The sequence below is a fragment of the Pongo abelii genome, chromosome 16 (assembly GCF_028885655.2).
Source record: "Pongo abelii isolate AG06213 chromosome 16, NHGRI_mPonAbe1-v2.0_pri, whole genome shotgun sequence".
NCBI classification, from domain to species: domain Eukaryota; kingdom Metazoa; phylum Chordata; class Mammalia; order Primates; family Hominidae; genus Pongo; species Pongo abelii.
The window spans coordinates 80,539,617-80,560,580 of NC_072001.2; the positions used below are offsets into that span (position 1 = coordinate 80,539,617).

General features: G+C 36.3%; 1 protein-coding gene across 48 annotated transcripts in view; it reads right to left on the bottom strand.

Moving 5' to 3' along the window:
• The window catches only part of PEAK1 (pseudopodium enriched atypical kinase 1), a 313,738-nt gene that overhangs the window by 135,097 nt on the left and 157,677 nt on the right, over window positions 1-20,964 (bottom strand). For 42 of the 48 annotated variants that reach the window (NM_001133744.2, XM_054531185.2, XM_054531202.2 and 39 more), the window contains 1 exon segment: window positions 15,418-15,577. The gene's annotated coding sequence lies outside the window, so the exon portion shown is untranslated. 48 annotated transcript variants of the gene reach the window in all.

The window sequence follows — 20,964 nt, forward strand, 5'->3', positions numbered from 1 at the left end:
CAAGTAACACTGAAGATATTAATTACTTTTGGATAAATGTTTCACTAAAAAAGATTGTAAATCCTAAAATATTTCTACAAGATAAAGTACAAAAAGTTATAAAAATGATTAAAAATTTAAATTTCTCTAATATTCTAAGAAATGCATTAAAAACTAAATTTCTTCTGAGTAAATTTTGACACCAACCCACAGGTTTTCATATGTAGGGCTCTTGGCATCATACATTTCTAAAATGTTTGTTATTTCCAATTTTTACTTTATTCTATTCCTGGAATTTACTTTTTTTTTTTTTTTAAATCTCCAGTTTTACCTTCTATGGTCTGTGAACATATCATGTATAATTTTGTTTCTTTTAATATTTGTTTACATTTTCTTGTGTTTTAATATTTGATCAATTTTTGTGACTGTTTCCTGTATATTGAAATGAATGTTTATCTCTACATATCAATTACTTTAAGCTCATTATCTGCTCACGTTACATAAATATATGTATTTATTTTTTTCTACTTTGTTCTGTCAACTTCTGAAAGATGTGTGCTAAAATCTCCCACTATGATCTTGGTTTTTATCACATTACAAAAATTATTAGATCTCTTTATGTCAAAGCTATATTGCTAAGTGAATTCATATCTATAAAACAATTTATCAAGATGATAATGAAATATCTCTTCATTTCTTTTAACTGAATGAGTTTTTGCTTTAAATTCTCTTGCTATGCCTACTACTTTTTATTTGCCTGATTAATCTTTTTCTCAGCCTTCTAGTCTATGTTTTATGTGGTCCTTGTAAACATCAAACATTTTTCAAACTGATTTGAGAGGCTACCCTTTAATAAGTGAATGCAACCATTCTACATTGCATTTCTATTTCTCATGTTTTCTTATAGTTTCTGTATTTTCTTTTCCTGCTATATGTTACCTTTACTGAATTTTCTATGTTCCATTTTTCTTTCTCCCTAATGGTTTTGAACAAAAATATTGTTTCTTTTCATCTAGTAATTATGCTTATCATGAGTACTGCATGTCTAAAAAATGTCAGTTTTATAATTTGGGCAGGTATTGAACTCTTAAGTATAAAATTATTTTCCCAAAGAATTTTGAAATATACTATCCCACTATCTTTTTGCATCCAGCATTGGTAATTATAGGATTATTTCTGGTTGCTACTCTTTCTGTCTATCCTCAGTGTCTCTCAACTCGCCTTTTTTTTCTTCCTGTTTGTCCTTTCTTTTGAATTGTTAACTTCAAAAAGCTCTAAAGTTTTCTTTTTTGATGAATGCAGTGTCATCCTGCATGTCTCTGAGGACAGTAATTATATTTATTCTAAACTCTTGTTTTGCTTTCTTTATTAACTCTTATCCCTTGGGCATTAGTTCTTCCATTTATATAGTTTGGTACTCTCCTTCATAATATTAGTTTTCTTCAAATATTTTGTGATTCTGGGTTGTGACCCTATCTTTGTTTGGACTTTAGAGATATCCTATTAGTCTGTGATGGCTGTATTCACGTGATCACAGCAGCATGAGTTGGGAAAGAAAGATGTGCCACCGGGTAGTTAAAATGGATAGTTAGTGTTCTAGGGGTTTCCTGTCTGTTCTGGATATTGACAGCATTGGGAGTAGTACTCCCTTGGCTTTTAAAGCACCCAAATTTCTTGTTTTCGCATGTCGAACACCAAGAAAAAGCTGTAAAGGTAGGGAGAGGTAGTTCTACATGTCTGCTTGTCCAGGAGGCTAGACATAAAGCATCTCCAAATAGCCATTCACACCTTTTGCAGTATTTCAGTCCTACACATATTTTAGATTGTAGTTCTTATCTGCATTCCAATGCCATTTATCAAGGGCTCTCCATGGTTTTTGGCAAGTTTTCCTGTTTCCTATCACAGTTGTATTTAATTGGTACTACATATTCTTTAGAGAGGGAGAGGAGGATTATTTTTAGGAATGTGTAGTAGCAAGGAGAGGCTGCAGCATGTTCTCAATGTACCATCTTATACTGAAGTTTCAAATAGATATGTTTTGGCAGAGATAAATGGACAATATTGTACATACTTTTAAGGGAAAATGTGCTTTTTTACTATACATTCCCTTCTACTAAAATATGATCTCATAATAGTAAGAAGGGGGTGTTTATCCAGTAGTTTCTAACTGTAGATGCACATTACTCAAACATCAAAGTGTAACCCCCAGAAATTCTATTTTAATTGAACAAGGGTAAGAAACACTGGTACAGTAGCAGAAAAACTGCAAGTTAGAGATCAGACTAATTTGAGTTCAATCACCACTTACTACATTATGTGACTTTAGGCAATAACAACTTTTTGAGCCTTAGTTTCTTCAGCTGTAAATTGGGTTTACAAAATTGTAGTGAGGACTAGAGATAATATAAGAAGAGAGACTAGTATCATGCATGGCAAACAGCATATGCTTATTAAATGTTAGCTCTTTTCATGCTATATATAAGTAAGTAGATGAAAAATATGGCATAAAGGCAGATCAAGGGAAATCGCATGTCCCTTCATATGTCAAAATCTTACAATGACTAAAATTTAATTCCAGATGTCACAGGAGCTGACAATCATTACCATATTTACAAACTGAGCAAGATTATGGGATTTACAGAGTATTCCTGTCACATATTACGTACCTCCTGGGCTCTTTTAACATTCTTCTTTCAATGCATCTTTCAAAGACCACTCTCTAGGAAATCACACAACTGCTCAATTCTACATTTCCAAATTTGAGAGAGTAAAATCTGTCAATAATAACGGCAACCTAATTATATGTTTCTGTGTGCATTTTTTCAAATACTATGAAAAATAGATGAGCACTTTTAAGTTGCAGGAAATAAGAATAACTAGAAAGCTGTGGATCCCAGAAATTAAAGAAACTTTAGTGTCTTCCAGGCAGGAAACAATCCAAACCTAATTACAACCAGATGGAGACAGCTCCATTTTCAGGAATGCTTAGATACTAGCAAAACACAGTGATGCCCATTTGCTGACAAGTAAATGCTCATATCTTTATCATCTGTGTCATTCAGAAACATTCATATGCCACTTGGCAAAACAACTTCTTAATAGGTAATATTCATTGAATTCTTATAAAAGTTTTAATTCATTTCCAAATACAACTATAATACTTCACTATTTCAACATTAGAGAAAAATTATTTTCTCTTGTTTCTTTACAAACGTTTGGTTTGGCTGGGTGTGGTGGCTCACACCTGTAATCCTAGCCCTGTGGGAGGCCAAGACGGGAGGATCATTTGAGCCCAGGAGTTCAAGACAAGCCTGGGCAACATAGGAAATCTGACTCTACAAAAAATAAAAAAAAATGAGCCTGGTGTAGTGGCTTGTGTCTTTAGTCTCAGCTGCTTGGGAGGCTGAGGTGGGAAGACCTGCTTGAGCCCAGGAGGTTGAGGGTGCCATAAGCCTGGGCAATAGAGTGAGACCCTGTCTCAAAAAAAAAAAAAAGCTTGTGTTTATAAATTATTAATGATCATATACATTAAACAATATGGCCTCAGTTTTAAAAACTTTATTGTAAAAGTAAATCCACGGGTGTAATCATAGTAAAATTGACACCACCACCTTCATTTAGAGACCTAAACTAAACCTTAAGAGGGCCCAACTTTGGCTGAATTCAATATATATTAACATGATAAGTCTGACACTAATCCTCAAAAACAAATTCTGTGGCCAATAAGCACATGGAAGAGTATTCAATGTCATTATTCTTCAGTGACAGGGAAATTAAAATCTCAATTCTCAACAGTCTATTCCAGAAGAGGAAGATATACTTCCCATTCATTTTATGAGATCTGCTTCACCATGATGCTAAAATCAGGCAAAATGTTTGGTATAATTTGTTTGGCAGAAAAAAAATTTAAAAGAGGCAAAACAGTACTAAAAAAATCAATAAAAACTACACACCAATATCTCTCATAAACATAAACACAAACATCTCAACAAAATGTTCCTGTTGTATGTAAAAAGCATAATGCATCACAACCAAGGGGGGTTCATCCTGGGAATATACAGAAAGTCCAAAATTTTTTTAAAAATCCATAAATGTAAACCACTATATTAACAGCTCAAAAAATAAAATCCATATGATCATATCAATTGATATGGAAAATCTGACAAAATCCAACAGCCATTCATAATGAAAACTCTCAGCAAACTGGAAGTAGAAGGGAACTTCAACATAACTAAAGGGCACCTACAAAAAAACTACAGCTAATATCATATTTAATAGTGAGACTGACTGCTTCCTCCTGAAAAGGGTACAAGACAAGAACGACTATACTATCATCATTCCTGTTCTACGTATCCTGAAAGTTTTAGTGCAACAGACAAGAAAAAGAAGTAAAAGGCATACATATTGGAAAGGAAAAAATAAAACTGTACCTATTTGCGTATGACATGACTATATATGTGAAAAATCCCAAGGAATCTACAAAAAACTTCTTAGAATTAATACATATTTTAAGATTGCAGGATACATGGTCAACATAGAAAAATCAATTATATTTCTATATACAAGCAATGTACTAATAGAAACCAAAATTTAAAAAAATAACTTTCAGATCAGCTCCAAATAAAAAAAAAATTTTAAATAAATCCTCAGGTATAAATCTAAGAAAGCCAAGTATAGGAGGGGTATGCTGAGAACCATAAAATGCTAATAAAAGAAATCAAAGACCAAAATAAATGGAGAGATAGACTATGTTCATCAACTGGAAGACCCAACATAGTAAAGACGTCAATTTTCTTCAAACTAATCTGCAGATTTAATACAATTCCAATCAAACTCCCGCTTTTTTTCACTGAATAATATATAACAAATATTTTTCCAAATCAATATTTTTCTATAATATTTCAAATAGCTATACACTCAATTTCTGGATTTATCCTAACATTAATTACCCATTCCTTTGTACTTGATGTTGAATTCTAGTATTTACAGTATGTTCCATATTTCTCTATTATAAACAGGGTTTAGTAAACATTCTCCTAATTCAGTATTTGCACACATCTTTATTTCCTTAAGGTAAATTGTTAGAAGTGCATTTTTTGGATCAAACAGTACACACATAAACACATGTATATTTATGCATGTGTGTGTATATATATATTTTTAAAGTTTTGATAATACATGTTGTTAAAATGCCCTCTAGAAAGGTCTTTCACCTTTTAAATTTTGACTTAAAACTTAACTCCTTAGAAAAGCCTTCTCCAATTAGCCTTTTCCCACCAATCTCTATTTGGTCTCATTAAATTACTCTATCATTTATTGCACTATATAAACAATTACTGCTTTAATAAGACATTAAGCCTCTAGGCTATCTTCTCAAAGTGCATGCCTTTGAGGAAATGTACAGGAGAAAATACACAGGATGATAAACTGATGGGCTATGAAATCGCTAACAAAGGTGGCATGAAAGGATAAAATATCAGAGTTAAGAGGGTATCACTTTTTTTTCCACAAAAGGGGTCTATTCTAATTGTTTTTAGATTTTCCTATTTTTAGTTTGTGTGCCCATTAAAAGGCAGTAGTTGCAGGTATGGTTTGCATTTTCTGTATTATCTTTGGAATCAGTTACTGAAAAAAGTTCAAGCTATGGAAAATTTTGTCAAATTCTCCATATCCTCAAAATCCATGTATGCTTTCTCTAGAATTCTATCATGCCTCACTTATAACATATGAAATTGACGTCAACTAATGTTTTCCAACAGGAAAGTACAACAATCATTCAGAAACACTGCCTACTGTGCCTTACTCTACTTATGAAATGAAATCACATATATTAAATAAGAAGAAACTATCAAACTATGCATATTCAGCATTTGACATCACTCACAATTAGCTTGTACCAATTAACTAGGCCCAACATTGTGAATATGTTTCGATTAAGAAAAATTAATTACTCCTGTTAATTATGAAAGTCACAATGGGATTGTGCTGCTATCTTTTAGGAATTATTTGCTGAGAAATGCTTTCCCTAGTTTATTTCTATGCTTCCAGTATATGATTTTAAAACATGGCAGCCAGTGTATTGCTAGATTCTTGCAAATATTAAGCAAATATACTAAAGCAGGAGCATATATTACATAACCATATGTGTCAGACTAAATTTGAGCCAAGAACGAGAATGAATGCAACTCATATCTGATTTATATTTGACAAATACAGAGATATTATAAGCTCCTGTTTTGAATGCCTACATGTTGTTTCCATGGCAACTGCATAAACATTTTCCTCATAAAACACAGCCATCTTCATTCTTTACATCCCATTATTTATTTCTTTCCACTCTCAGGAAAAAGCCTAATTTATTCCCCAGGAAAAATCGAGCAATGATTTTCTTAATCAGTAGCATTTGAACAGTAGGTGGCACAGTTATTTTTATGGAAAAACAATTTCCACCAATGCTCTTGCTATGTGATAGAAGGCCGAGGGAAAATAAAAGTAGTACTTGCTTTAAGGAAAGTGTGACTACAAGCTGCAATGAATAATCCTTCAAAGAGGGATGAGAATGTGTATTAGAAACCCACAGATGGGCCAGGTGTGGTGGCTTACGCCTGTAATCCCAGCACTTTGGGAGGCTGAGGTGGGCAGATCACCTGGGGTCGGGAGTACTAGACCAGCCTGACCAACATGGAGAAACTCGTCTCTATTAAAAATACAAAATTACAATGAACTCAAACAAATTTACAAGAAAAAAACAACCCCATCAAAAAGTGGGCGAAGGACATCAACAGACACTTCTCAAAAGAAGACATTTATGCAGTCAAAAAACACATGAAAAAATGCTCACCATCACTGGCCATCAGAGAAATGCAAATCAAAACCACAATGAGATACCATCTCACACCAGTTAGAATGGCAATCATTAAAAAGTCAGGAAACGACAGGTGCTGGAGAGGATGTGGAGATATAGGAACACTTTGACACTGTTGGTGGGACTGTAGACTAGTTCAACCATTGTGGAAGTCAGTGTGGCGATTCCTCAGGGATCTAGAACTAGAAATACCATTTGACCCAGCCATCCCATTACTGGGTATATACCCAAAGGACTATAAATCATGCTGCTATAAAGCCACAAGCACACGTATGTTTATTGCGGCACTATTCACAATAGCAAAGACTTGGAACCAACCCAAATGTCCAACAATGATACAGTGGATTAAGAAAATGTGGCACATATACACTGTGGAATACTATGCAGCCATAAAAAATGATGAGTTCATGTCCTTTGTAGGGACATGGATGAAATCGGAAATCATCATTCTCAGTAAACGATCACAAGGACAAAAAACCAAACACCGCATGTTCTCACTCATAGGTGGGAACTGAACAATGAGAACACTTGGACACAGGAAGGGGAACATCACAGTCTGGGGACTGTTGTGGGGTGGGGGGAAGAGGGGAGGGATAGCATTAGGAGATACACCTAATGCTAAATGACGAGTTAATGGGTGCAGCACACCAGCATGGCACATGTATACATATGTAACTAACCTGCACATTGTGCACATGTACCCTAAAACTTAAAGTATAATAATAATAAAATTAAAAAAAATACAAAAATAGCCGGGCGTGGTGGCGCATGTCTGTAATCCCTGCTACTCGGAAGGCTGAGGCAGGAGAATCTCTTGAACTTGAGAGGCGGAGGTTGTGGTAAGCTGAGATCGCGCCATTGCACTCCAGCCTGGGCAACAAAAGTGAAACTCTTTCTCAAAATAAAAAAAAAAAAAAAAAAAGAAAAAGAAACCCACAGATGGTTGGCAAAAGCGATCACATTCAACTCCTACTTCTCTTTTCCACATGTGTGGAATATGATGAAGACTCCTTTATGAAAAAAAATATCTTTCATTCCTACAGAGTTTGGTAGTCTTAAAAAAAATAGCTTTGCTGTGTGATAGAGACTGTATAGAATGGCTACCAACTATAGGCAAGAGAAAGACTAGCCCACTTTAAAGTAGATCAAATGATAGCAAAAGGAGGCTAAAAAGAAACCACATCAGATTGTTTCACTTTATCTATTATTTGAGACTGAGGTAATTATCACAGATTTCAGTGGCAGCAGATGGAAGAGATCCCATATTGGAGTTTAGCTGTCAAATTAACAACAATTTCTCAAAGTCCTCAAAGGGACAGTGGATCTATTAACATTTTTCAGTGCTCAGAATACTCCAGCCTTTACTTCCCTTCTGCACGTGGAGCTCATTGGGCTAGCTAGGGAAGCCAATAGGGATGAATATAAGTATTTACTGCCCTCTCCTCTGGGCTCTCCTGGTCCAACTATAATAGCATTTATCAGTGTTTTGTTATTACTTATATATGATTTCCTCAAGGGACTTTTCTTTTTCTTTCTTTTTTTTTTTTTTTTTTTGAGACGGACTCTCGCTCTGTCACCCAGGCTGGACTGCAGTGGCACAATCTCGGCTCACTGAAGCCTCCACCTCCTGGGTTCAAGCAATTCTCATGCCTCAGCCTCCCAAGTAGCTGGGACTATAGGCATGCACCACCAGGCCCAGCTAATTTTTGTATTTTTAGCATGGTTTCACCATGCTGGCCAGGCTGGTCTCAAAACTCCTGACCTCAAGTGATCCACCTGCCTCAGCCTCAGCGGTGAGCCACCATACTTGGCCTCAAAGGACCTTTATAACACCCTCCGAATCTAACCCAATGTTCTGTGAATTGTAAGGTGCTTAATAAGCAAGTGGAATAAAAGAATATTTATTCATAATGTATACACATTTTCTACAATACATAATGCCTCTCAGTCAAAACACTCAACTGTCTTCCAATAATTCCCCCTACCACTTCAATGTTTCAATTCTCTTCACAGTCTTATTTCTTCCCCTACTTCTACAAAGTGAATCTCTTAATAATCTACTCTTTTTCATTTATTTCCAAGGCCTACGTCAAGGTATAGGCCAAGTATCTTTTGTATCTTTTTGTTTTCGGTCTTAAATGGATGCCTATTACCTGGGCATGGTGGCACATGCCTGCCATCCCAGCTACTTTGGAGGCTGAGGTGGGAGGATCACCTGAGCCCAAGAAGTCAAGGTTGCAGTGAGCCATGATCATGCCACTGTACTCTAGCCTAGGCAACAGAGCAAGACTCTGTCTCAAATAATTGAAAAAAAAAAGGATGTCTAACTGTTCTTGTACCATTTCTTGAAAAAACTAATCTTTTTGGCCAGGCACAGTGGCTTATGCCTGTAATCCCAGCACTTTGGGAGGCCGAGGTGGGCGGATCACGAGGTCAGGAGTTCGAGACCAGTCTGGCCAACATAGTGAAACCTGTCTCTACTAAAAATTAAAAAAATTAGCTAAGCATGGTGGTGGGTGCCCACAATCCTAGCTACTCAAGAAGCTGAGGTTTGAGAATCGTTTGAACTTGGGAGGCAGAGGTTGCAGTGAGCCGAGATCGCGCCAGTGAACTCCAGCCTGGGTGACAGTGTGAGACTCCATCTCAAAAAAAGAATAGTGTATAGAAATATGATAGATTTTTATATAATTATTTTGAATCCTGTGACTTTACTAATTCATCACTTATCATTAGTTCTAGTAGACTTTTTGGTAGATTCTCTGGGATTTTGTGCATAGAAAATGATTTCATTTGCAAATACTGAGAGCTTACTTCTTCTTCTTCAATCTGCATTCCTTTGATTTCTTTCTTTTTATTTTTCTTTTTTTGCTTAACTGAACTTGCTATGACTACCTTGTCTTGTTCTCAATTTTAGGGAGAAAGCATTCACTTTTTCACCATTAAGTGTTACATCAGCTCTATGATAGTTATCTTTGCCCTTTACTAGGCTGAAGAAATTCCTTCAATTCCTAGTTTGCTGAGATTTTTTATTATGAATTAATGCAGTATCTAACCACTGAGTAATTATATGGGTCATATGGGGTTTTTAATTTTTTTCTCTCTTTTTTCTTTTCTTTTTCTTTTTTTTTTTTTTTTTTTGAGACAGAGTCTCACTCTGTCGCCCAGGCTGGAGTGCAGTGGCACAACCTCCACCTCCTGGGCTCAAGAGATTCTTGGGCCTCAGCATGCCCCAGAGTAGCTGGGATTACAGGTGTGTACCACCGCACCTGGCTAATTTTTTTTATTTGTTTTTTCAGTAGAGACAGGATTTCACCACTTTGGCCAGGCTGGTCTGTCTCAAACTCCTAACCTGAAGTGATCTGCCCGTCTTAGCCTCCCATTCTTTTAATTTCTTGATATGGTGAATTGCATTGATTCATTCTGAAGATTAAAACAACCTTGCATTTTTGGGATAAAACCTACTTTCATAATGCATTATCATTTTTACATATTGCTGGTTTTGATTTGCCAATATTTTCTTGAAGATTTTTTTGTCTATGCCTGTAGTTTTCTTTCTTGTAATCTATTTGACTTATTTTGATATCACAATACTACTAATTTTATAAAATGAGTTGGGAAGTGTTAAATCTTCTTTTATTTCCTGGCATAATTTGTGCAGAACTGATATTATTAAATATTTCCTTGGTAGTATTAATTTTTTTTTTTTTGGTAGAGATGGGGTTCTTGCTATGCTGCCCAGGCTGGTCTCAAACTCTTGGCCTCAAGTGATCCTCTCACCTTGGCTTCTCATAGTGCTGGGATTACAGGTGTGAATCACTGCACCTGGCCAATCTATTATTTTCTCAAGTGAGCTTTGGTAGTTGAGATGAGGTTGTGGAGTCAGACAAGCTTAGCTGTACCACTAGTCATTTGATACTGGACAATTTACTTAACTTTGAGAATGATTTCCTCATATATAAAATGGAAATATTAATAACAAGACCTATGTCAAACAGATTTGTAAGGTTTAAAGATAATCCATATTCCGTTGAATGAATGTTTGTGTCCTCAACATTCTTATGTTGAAACCTAATCCCCAATGTGTTGTCATTTTGAGGTGGAGCCTTTGGCAGGTGATTATATCATGAGGACAGAGACCTCATGCATGGGATTAGTAAGAATCCTTAAAAAAGAGACTCCAGAGAGCTCACTTGCCCCTTCTGCCATGTGAGGACACAGTGAAAAGACACCATCTATGAACCAGAAAGCAGATGCACTCACCAGATACTAAATATGCTGGTACTTTGGGACTCCCCAGCCTTCAGAACCATGAGAAATAAATTTCTGTTGTTTTCAAGCCTCCCAGTTTAGGCCCAATGGACTAAGCATATTAAAAGTGAATCCCAGTGTTTCATATATAGTAAGCACTCAGTACACATTATTACTACTATATTTTATTTTATTTTATTTTTGAGACGGAGTCTCACTCTGTCACCCAGGATGGAGTGCAGTGGTGCCATCTCAGCTCACCACAGCCTCTGCCTCCTGGTTCAAGTGATTCTTGTGCCTCAGCCTCCCGAGTCACTGTGCAGATGTGCACCACCACGTCTGGCTAATTTTTGTATTTTTTTTGGTAGATTCGGGGTTTCACCATGTTGACTAGGCTGGTCTCAAACTCCTGACCTCAGGTGATCCCCCCGCCTCGGCCTCCCAAAGTGTTGGGTTACAGGCGTGAGCCATGGTGCCTGGCCTATTACTACTATTTTAAATTATTTTTTTTCTGGACAAATTGCACATAGGCTTCCCTATAAAAGGAAAGTTTTCCTAAATGAAGGTATTGTAAATAATGCTTTAAAGGCCTATCAAGTGTTATGAGTTTAAGATTGTAGACAGATATCAAATTATTCTTTGTCTGTAAGAATATACTACCCTACCCACAAGGGCCATAATTTTCAGCTAATGAAATAAACTTAGATAAAACTATTTGACTCAATCTTGGCATTACATAGCTAGAATGTCACTCTTTAAATTTTAGCTTCTTTAGTGGCCATGACAGTTCACACCATTAAAAATCTAAATTTCTAGTTGTGCAAAATTAGAAATTCTTTGAATCGCACAATTAGAAATCTGGTTCTATTCTCTCTCCAAAGTCACGGTAGATTATAAATTTTGGACACAACCAGCTTGGATGGGGCCAGAAAAATATGTAAATGTAGATGGTCTGCTACGTACCTCATGGATGTGTTATATGATTTCTGAACTGGGCTAGGTGGGAGAATCAGTGCAGTTATTTTACAGTATAGAGAGGTGAAGTTCTAATCAAATCGGTTTCTTGATAATATTATAATCTTGAAAACAAATCCGTCAGTAAAAAAGTGGAAATTAATGATTAGAAAAACTTTGTCATACTATCTGTGGATTTCAATGACCCTAAACACAATTACCAAAAATCACTGACAGATGGATTTAAATGGAATTAGGAGTTTGATAAGGTGTGGTAAAAGTATCGCAGTAAAGATTCTGACAATGTTGTTTGTTTTCATTTTTGTAATGAAACTGTGGTTATACAAGATTATTGAAGCATACATATATATATATATTTATTTATTTATTTATTTTTGGAGATGGAGTCTTGCTCTGTCGCACAGGCTGGAGTGCAATGATGCAATCTCAGCTCACTGCAACCTCTGCCTCCTGGGTTCAAGTGATTCTCCTGCCTCAGCCTCCCGAGTAGCTGAGATTACAAGTGCCCGCCACCATGCCCAGCTAATTTTTAGTAGAGACAGGGTTTCGCCGTGTTGGCCAGGCTGGTCTTGAACTCCTGACCTCAGGTGATCCACCCACCTCGGCCTCCCAAAGTGCTGGAATTACAGGCTTGAGCCACTACGCCTGGCCCTGAAGCAGATATAATTAAATAGGTACACTTACATCAATAACAGAGAGACAGGAAAATCTGATCACTTTCTATGTATTATCTCACCTGCAAAAGTTAACACTTAACACTTTAATTTCTGCAGTGTTTTAAAAGTTCCTTTCTTCAACAAAAAAATTTTTTTAAAAATAGTTGAGAACCAGAAAGAATTTACTGGATATTTTAGAAGGGTGAATGTGGCCACATGTCTACCAGTGACAAGGGCACAAAAAAGCTCCAATAATGCCACAAGTAGAGGTTTAACCCACAATTAGAGATTTTTTTTTTAAAGAAATCACTGTTAAGATATATATATATATATAATTTTTTTCTTTTTTTTTTTGACAGTCTCACTCCGTCACCCAGGCTGCAGTGCAGTGGCATGATCTTGGCTCACTGCAACCTCTGCTTCCTGGGTTCAAGCAATTCTCCTGCCTCAGCCTCCCAAGTAGCTGGAATTACAGGCACGCGCCACCACACCTGGCTAATTTCTGTGTTTTTTTGTTTGTTTGTTTTTTGTTTTTTTGAGACGGAGTCTCGCTCTGCTGTCTAGACTGGAGTGCAGTGGCGCAATCTCAGCTCACTGCAAGCTCCACCTTCTGGGTTCACGCCACTCTCCTGCCTCAGCCTCCCGAGTAGCTGGGACTACAGGCACCTGCCACTGTGCCCGGCTAATTTTTTTTATTTTTAGTAGAGATGGGGTTTCACCGCGTTAGCCAGGATGGTCTCGATCTCCTGACCTCGTGATCTGCCTGCCTCAGCCTCCCAAAGTGCTGGGATTACAGGCGTGAGCCACTGTGCCTGGCCTAATTTTTATATTTTTAATAGAGATGGGGTTTCACAATGTTGGTCAGGCTGGTCTTGAACTCCTGACCTCAAGTGATCCGCCTGCCTTGGCCTCCCAAAGTGCTGGGATTACAGGCCACCATGCCCCGTCCAAGATATTTTTAATCAAGGTTAATGTTAGCACAGGGAAGAATAATTAGAACATTCATTCTTTGGTATATAATTTCTCCTGTCTTATATTTATCAACATGAAACAGGTTCTGCATTCCTTAGAATTATTAGAACTAGTACACGATGCTATTTGATTGACTTTTCACATCTCCTGCATTTCAAAGCAAGAAACTAGTTTCGGTCCATCATACCCATTCACTATCAAGATATAGTGACTCAAGCAAACAAATGATTATCTCTCAAAATCAAATTAGTAGAAATCCAGTGAATAAGAGTTATAATTGTTCACTAGGATTTCATGTAAAAAATTGGAAATATTTGAATCTTTACAAAACATGCATTGAAATAATTCTGGTCTAGGACTAAGAGGATTTAAGAATGATAAAGAATCTTAAGCCTTCATATAATTGCTTTCTACTCTACTTGAAATCAAATAGTATTTTCAACTTCACAAGAAGAAAAAATCTTATTATCCTTTAAAATTTCCCTCTCCTTTACTATTCTAGATTCTTGTCCATTTTATAACTCCCAATTCTCTCAAGATGATTTTCAAAAGGTAGAGAGAAAGAAAGGCAAAAGAGTAAATAAAGATTATATTAAAATAAGATATCTAGAGACTAGATGTCAAGTAAGGAAAACAAAACATGAAACAAAGTTCAAAAAATAACACCAAAAAATCCTTTGTATATTGAATAGGAACTACTACCTATGTTGCTTGATTATTTCTATGAAACGAAAAAATAATTGTTGAAGGATGTGAGGTAGGAGGCGGGACTTGACTCCAGAGGTGGGGCTCAGACACTGGACCAGATACAGGACTAGCTAAAATGGGGATGTCAGGGGGGACAGCAGCCTTCAATCATGCCATGAATTTACTGTTGCCATGGCAACACCCAGAAGTTACCGCCTCTTTCCACGGTAATGACTCAATGATTACTACCCTTTCCCTAGAAATTTCTGCAGAAATCATCCCTTAATCTGCATGCAGTTAAAGGAAGGTATAAATATGACTGCAAAACTGTCCCAAGCTGCTGCTGCCTGCCTACAAAGTACCCCTGCTCTGCAGGAGCAGTCAAAGAGCTGTGATACCACTGGAGCTGTAACACTGCCTGTTCAGTAAAGCTGTTTTCTTCTACCTCTGGCTTGCCCTTTTTTATTATTATTATTATTGTTATTATTATACTTTAGGTTTTATGGTACATGTGTGCAATGTGCAGGTAAGTTACATATGTGTACATGTGACATGCTGGTGCGCTGCACCCACTAACTTGTCATCTAGCATTAGGTATATCTCCCAATGCTATCCCTCCCCCCTCCCCCCACCCCACAACAGTCCCCGAAGTGTGATGTTCCCCTTCCTGTGTCCATGTGTTCTCATTGGCTTGCCCTTTAATTCTTGCCTTTGCAAAGCCAAGATCCCTCATGGGCTAAGCTCTGCTTTAGGGCTCACCTGCCCTGCATCAGATGGACTTATAAATATACTAGTATTTTCCATATTCTTTCTCAAATAATCTTACATTTCTAAATTAAGTTTATAACTAGGGGAAAAAAATTCTTTTGAGCAAACATTAAGGACCAAAGCCTGGTTACGCTAAATAAGTTATAAAATGTTCAGCTTTATCTATAGTTTGGCATTTAAGTTAAATATTCAAACTTAAAAAGAAATTCTTTCCAGTCATCTAAAATTCTTGGCGGAAATGTAACATGTTAGGAGAATTCTGCTTACTGTTTAAATCTGAAGCACTTCATTCATTGTGGTGACAAAGGTGGTTTTAGCAGCTAGCATAGCATTCCTTCCAAATTTCAAGGTGCTTTGGGTCTTTCCAAGATGAATGTCCTTTCTTCCTTGCCTCTCATTCCTTAGTTTCTGAAGATAGCCATGTTTACTGCAAGAGAAAAAAAAGAGAGCAAAACTGGAGAGTAATATAATTTCAAATATATTGGATATCTTTTCTTAGATATTCCTAATATCACCCTCACTCAACAGTTATAATTCATCTAATTCATTTAAGAAATATCTGTTTTACTTAGGTGGAGACACGCATAGAACCTCACACACTCAAGACCTCCCCATGGCATACCAAAGAACCAGTAACTTACAAGAACCAAAAGAGCACCGATGCACTTGAGATTTTCTAAGTCTTCATTTGATTGTTTTTGTAGAGACTTATTCTACTGGAAGTATATGAATATTAATTGAATGATAAGTCAATAAACTCGAAATTTATAAAAATATGATTCTAAGGGCCACAATGTCCAACTTTGGTACAACCTCTCTAAAATATTGAAAGCAGGTATCTCCAAATGTAAATATTTCACTAGCCACTTTACAGTTTTAGTTTAGGCTCAAGTACGATTTTTAATTTGCTTTTTAAAAATATCACCCAAAATTAAATACGTCTACCTATTTCTGATTCTTGAGCATCCATTTTATGCATGTTCAAAACTGACCCAACCCCTAATTTGTTTCACTGTAACACCAAACACAAGGAAAATAACTGAGTTATTGTATACTATATACAAGAGGATGTATATAGATTATACGCAAACACTACATTTTATATAAAGAACCTGAGCATCTGTGAATTTTGGTATGCATGGTGGGTGGTTCTGGAGCCAATCTCCTGAGGACACACCAAGGATGACTGTAATTCCATTTATTATAATATTCTTTTGCTAGTGTGATCATATATCATACCTCTACATGTATTACAAAACCTCATAATGATACCGTTCAACTTTTGTTTTAAAAAGTCAGCTTTCTTTTAAAGAAAGTGACAGAGGAAAAAAAAAAAGCCATTTGTATTTATCACCTTGGTGGTATTCATTTCTTCCTGTAGAACGGAGTTTCCATCTGGTATCACTGCCTTTCAGCTTAGAAACTCTTAGTAGTTCTTATACTGTATGTCTACTAACAGTAAATATCTAAGTTTTTAAAATCTGAAATTGTCTTACTTTACCTTCATTTTTGAATGATATTTTCATTGGATATTGCATTGTGACCTAAAGGTTTTTTTTTTTCTTCTTCCTTATAACTTTTTACTAATGTCATTCCATAATTTTTTGTCTTTGATTTTTCTGATAAGTCAGCTGTCAGTAATACTATTGCTATCCTGTATTTAATGCTTCTTTTGTTTTCTGGCTATTTTGAAGATTTTCTCTTTATCTTTGAACTTTATTTCTATTTTTTTGAGATGGAGTTTTGCTCTTTTGCCCAGGCTCAAGTGGCACGATATTGGCTCACTGCAACATCCACCCTCTGGGTTGAAGCGATTCTCCTGCCTCAGCCTCCTGAGTAGCTGGGATTATAGGCGCCTGCCACCATACTTGGCTAATTTTTGTATTTTTAGTAGAGACAGCATTTCACCATGTTGGCCAGGCTGGTCTCAAACTCCTGACCTCAGGTGATCCACCTGCCTTGGCCTCCCAAAGTGCTAGAATTACAGGTGTGAGCCACTGCGCCTGGCCTATCTTTGGACTTTAGTAGTGTGACTATTATATGTCTAGATTTGATTTTCTTTGTATTTATTCTACTTGGAGTTTACTGACCTTCATTCTGTGAGTTATGTTTTTGCCCAATATGGAAATTTTTAGCACTTATTTCTTAAAAAAATTATTCTGTCCCATATTCTCTCTTCCTCTTGGGGATTCCAATATACATAAGTTTGACTGCTTATTATTTCACAGGTCATTGAGGATATGTTCTTTTTTAAAATTTTTTTTCTCTTTATTCTTATTTTTTATTTTCTAACCAAGTAAGCAGCAATGAGTATTTATTATTTTGTTTGTTTGTTTAAAAGGCAGGGTCTCACTCTGTCATCCAGGCTGGAGTACAGTGGCAAGATCACGGCTCACTGCATCCTTGACCTAGGCTCAAGCAATTCTCCTGCCTCAGCCTCTTGAGTAGCTGAGACTACAGTCACACGCCACCATGCTCTGCTATTTTTTACATTTTTTGTAAAAACTGGGACTCACTACATTGCCTAGGCTAGTCCTGAACTCCTGGGCTCAAGCTATCCTCCCACCTCAGCCTTTCAAAGTACTAGAATTACAGGTGTGAGCCACCATTCCCGCTGACATACTTTTATTTATGCATCCTTCTAGTCAACCACATATGAATTATATACTTAGGAACTACTGTGTGAAAGGCAGTGTTCTAAGTACTAGAGAGACAATAAAAATGCAAGATCTCTGCTCTCACAGAGTTTACCTTCTAGTACAGAAAGATGGACAAATAATAAACTGATTTCAGAGATCTTCAATGCTCTGAAAAAAATAAAATTGAGTGTTACAAAGAGAATTGGAAGGTGAAGATGCTGTTTTAGATAGCATATAAACTTAAACTCTCTGAGGAGATGATGCCAAGTTGAAATTGAATAAAATGAGCCAGACATGTAAAGATTTAGGAGTAGAATTTTCCAGATATAGGGCACACATGTCATAAGATAGGAAACAGTATATAATGCTCCTAGAAAAAATGTTTCTAAATTATCAAAACAATGAATTAACAATTTGTGAGACGATATCTTGAATATTATACCATTACCATGCCCAAAATTTAAAAATTGGCCTGATTTTAAACCTATTAATTATTTATTCCAGTGTAATAACAACAATGAAATAACAATTATTTTAAATTGTTAACTTATTTTACTAACAATGGAAATTGTGTTTGGGTTCTGACTTTCCATTTATTCCAAGCTTCTGCCAGTACCAATCCTTATTTTTATTCCATATTTGAAAACAAAAGTTCTTCTCTCCCTGCATTAGAAAAGAAAGAAGTTGCCTTTCTGTTTTATTTCTTGATAATGTTATGATGTTTTGGGAAAACATCATGAAGACATGCAAACAAGAAAAATATTCCCCAAATATGCGGCCATATGCAACTATGTCACCAACCATTTATGATGCAATAAAAGTCTGTCTATAAAAGTCTCACAGTAAAAAATACGAAAATAAGAATAAAAGTAAAAGGATAATTAGTCGGGCATAGTGGCAGGCACCTGTAATCCCAGCTACTCGGGAGGCTGAGGCACAAGAATCACTTGAACCTGGGAGGCGGAGGTTGCAGTGAGCTGAGATCACGCCATTGCACTCCAGCCTGGGCCAACAAGAGCGAAACTCTGTCTCAAAAAAGAAAAAAATAAGAAGTAAAAGGATAGAAGATACGCCATGTGAACCGAAATCTTAAGAAAGCTGTAAGAGCTGTAATTATACCAGACAATTATACTAAATTTAAAAAGATATATATTATCAGAGATACTGAGGGACATTTCATAATGATCAAGGGGTAAATTCATTAGAAGATAGAACAATTCTAAATGTGTATGTACACAATGCTAGACCTACAAAACACACGAAGCAAAAATTGACAGAACTGAAGGGAGAAACAAACAATAACAGTTGGAGATATCAACATTCTCTCATTAACTGAAAGAATAAATATGACAAAAGTGCAGCAAGGATAAAGAAGACTTCAGCAGCACTCTCAACTGAATTGCAATCTATTAAATATTCCAATCCAGAAAAGCAAAATATAAATTTTTACAATGCCCATGAAACATTTGCCAAGACAGACTATGCACTAATTGAGAAATAAGTCTCACAAATTAAAAGAATTGAAGCTATACACAGTATAGTATATTCTGGAATCAGAATTCAATAAGTGAAAGATATCTAGAAAATTCCCAAATATTTAGAAATCAAGTAGCGGCCGGACACGGTGGCTCACGCCTGTAATCCCAGCACTTTGGGAGGCTGAGGCGGGCAGATCACCTGAGGTCAGGAGTTCAAGACCAGCCTGGCCAACATGGAGAAACCCCATCTCTACTAAAAATAAAAAAATTAGCCGGGTGTGGTGGTGCATGCCTGTAATCCCAGCTACTTGGGAGGATGAGGTAGGAGAATTGCTTGAACCCAGGAGGCGGAGGTTGCGGTGAGTCGAGATCGTGCCACTGCACTCCAGCCTGGGCAACAAGAGTGAAATTCCATCTCAAAAAAAAAAAAAGAAAGAAATCCAGTCTATCATTGATGGACATTTGGGTTGGTTCCAAGTCTTTGCCATTGTGAATAGTGCCACAATAAACATACATGTGCATGTGTCTTTATAGCAGTGTGATTAAGAAAATATGGCACATATACACCATGGAATACTATGCAGCCATAAAAAAGGATGAGTTCATGTCCTTTGTAGGGACATGGATGAAGCTGGAAACCATCATTCGCAGCAAACTATCACAAGGACAAAAAACCAAACACCGCATGTTCTCACTCATAGGTGGGAACTGAACAATGAGAACACTTGGACACAGGAAGGGGAACATCACACACCAGGGCCTGTTGTGGGGTGGGGGGAGGGGGTAGGGATAGCATTAGGAGATATACCTAATGTAAATGACAATTTAAAGGGTGCAGCACACCAACATAGCACATGTACACATATGTAACAAACCTGCACATTGTGCCCATGTACCCTAGAACTTAAAGTACAATAAATAAAAAAAAGAAAAAAAAAGAAATCAAGCAATATACTTCTAAAATAATCTACGGACGAAATAAGAAATTACAAGAGAAATTAGCAAATATTTTGAGCTAAATCAAAACTCAACATATAAAAGTTTGTAAAATGCCGTTAAAAAGGTGCTTTGAGGAAATTTACAGTTTTCTATTCCTTTATTAGGGAAGAAAAGGTCTAAACTCAATTATCTAACCTAACACTATAGGAAGCTAGAAAAAAGGAGCAAATTAAGCCAAACTAAATACAGAGTAACAAAATAACAAAGAAGGGAAATTAAAAAAAAAAACAGACACCTGAAAAATAGAGAAAAATCAATGAAACCAAAAACTGTTCTTTGAGAGAAAATTAATGAAATTGGTAAACTTCTAGGTAGACTGAACAAGAGGAGAAGAAACAGAAATCACCAATATTAGGAATAAAAGGGGAGACTATCACTAAAGGTTCTACAGACATTAAAAAAAAAAAAGACTACTGTAAATGATTTTATGCCAATACATTTGACAACTAAGATAAAATGGACAAATTCCTAAAAAGATACAGATTACCAATACTGACTTAAGAAGTAAAAGGTAATCTGAAATCTACAAAACAAATATCACAACTATTAATTCAAGTACCATTTATAATAACATTAAAAACATGAAATATTAAATTTATCAAAGAATTAGAATTTGTAATTAAAAACCTTCCCACAAAGAAAACTCCAGGCCGGGTGCAGTGGCTCACATCGTAATCCCAGCACTTTGGGAGTCCAAG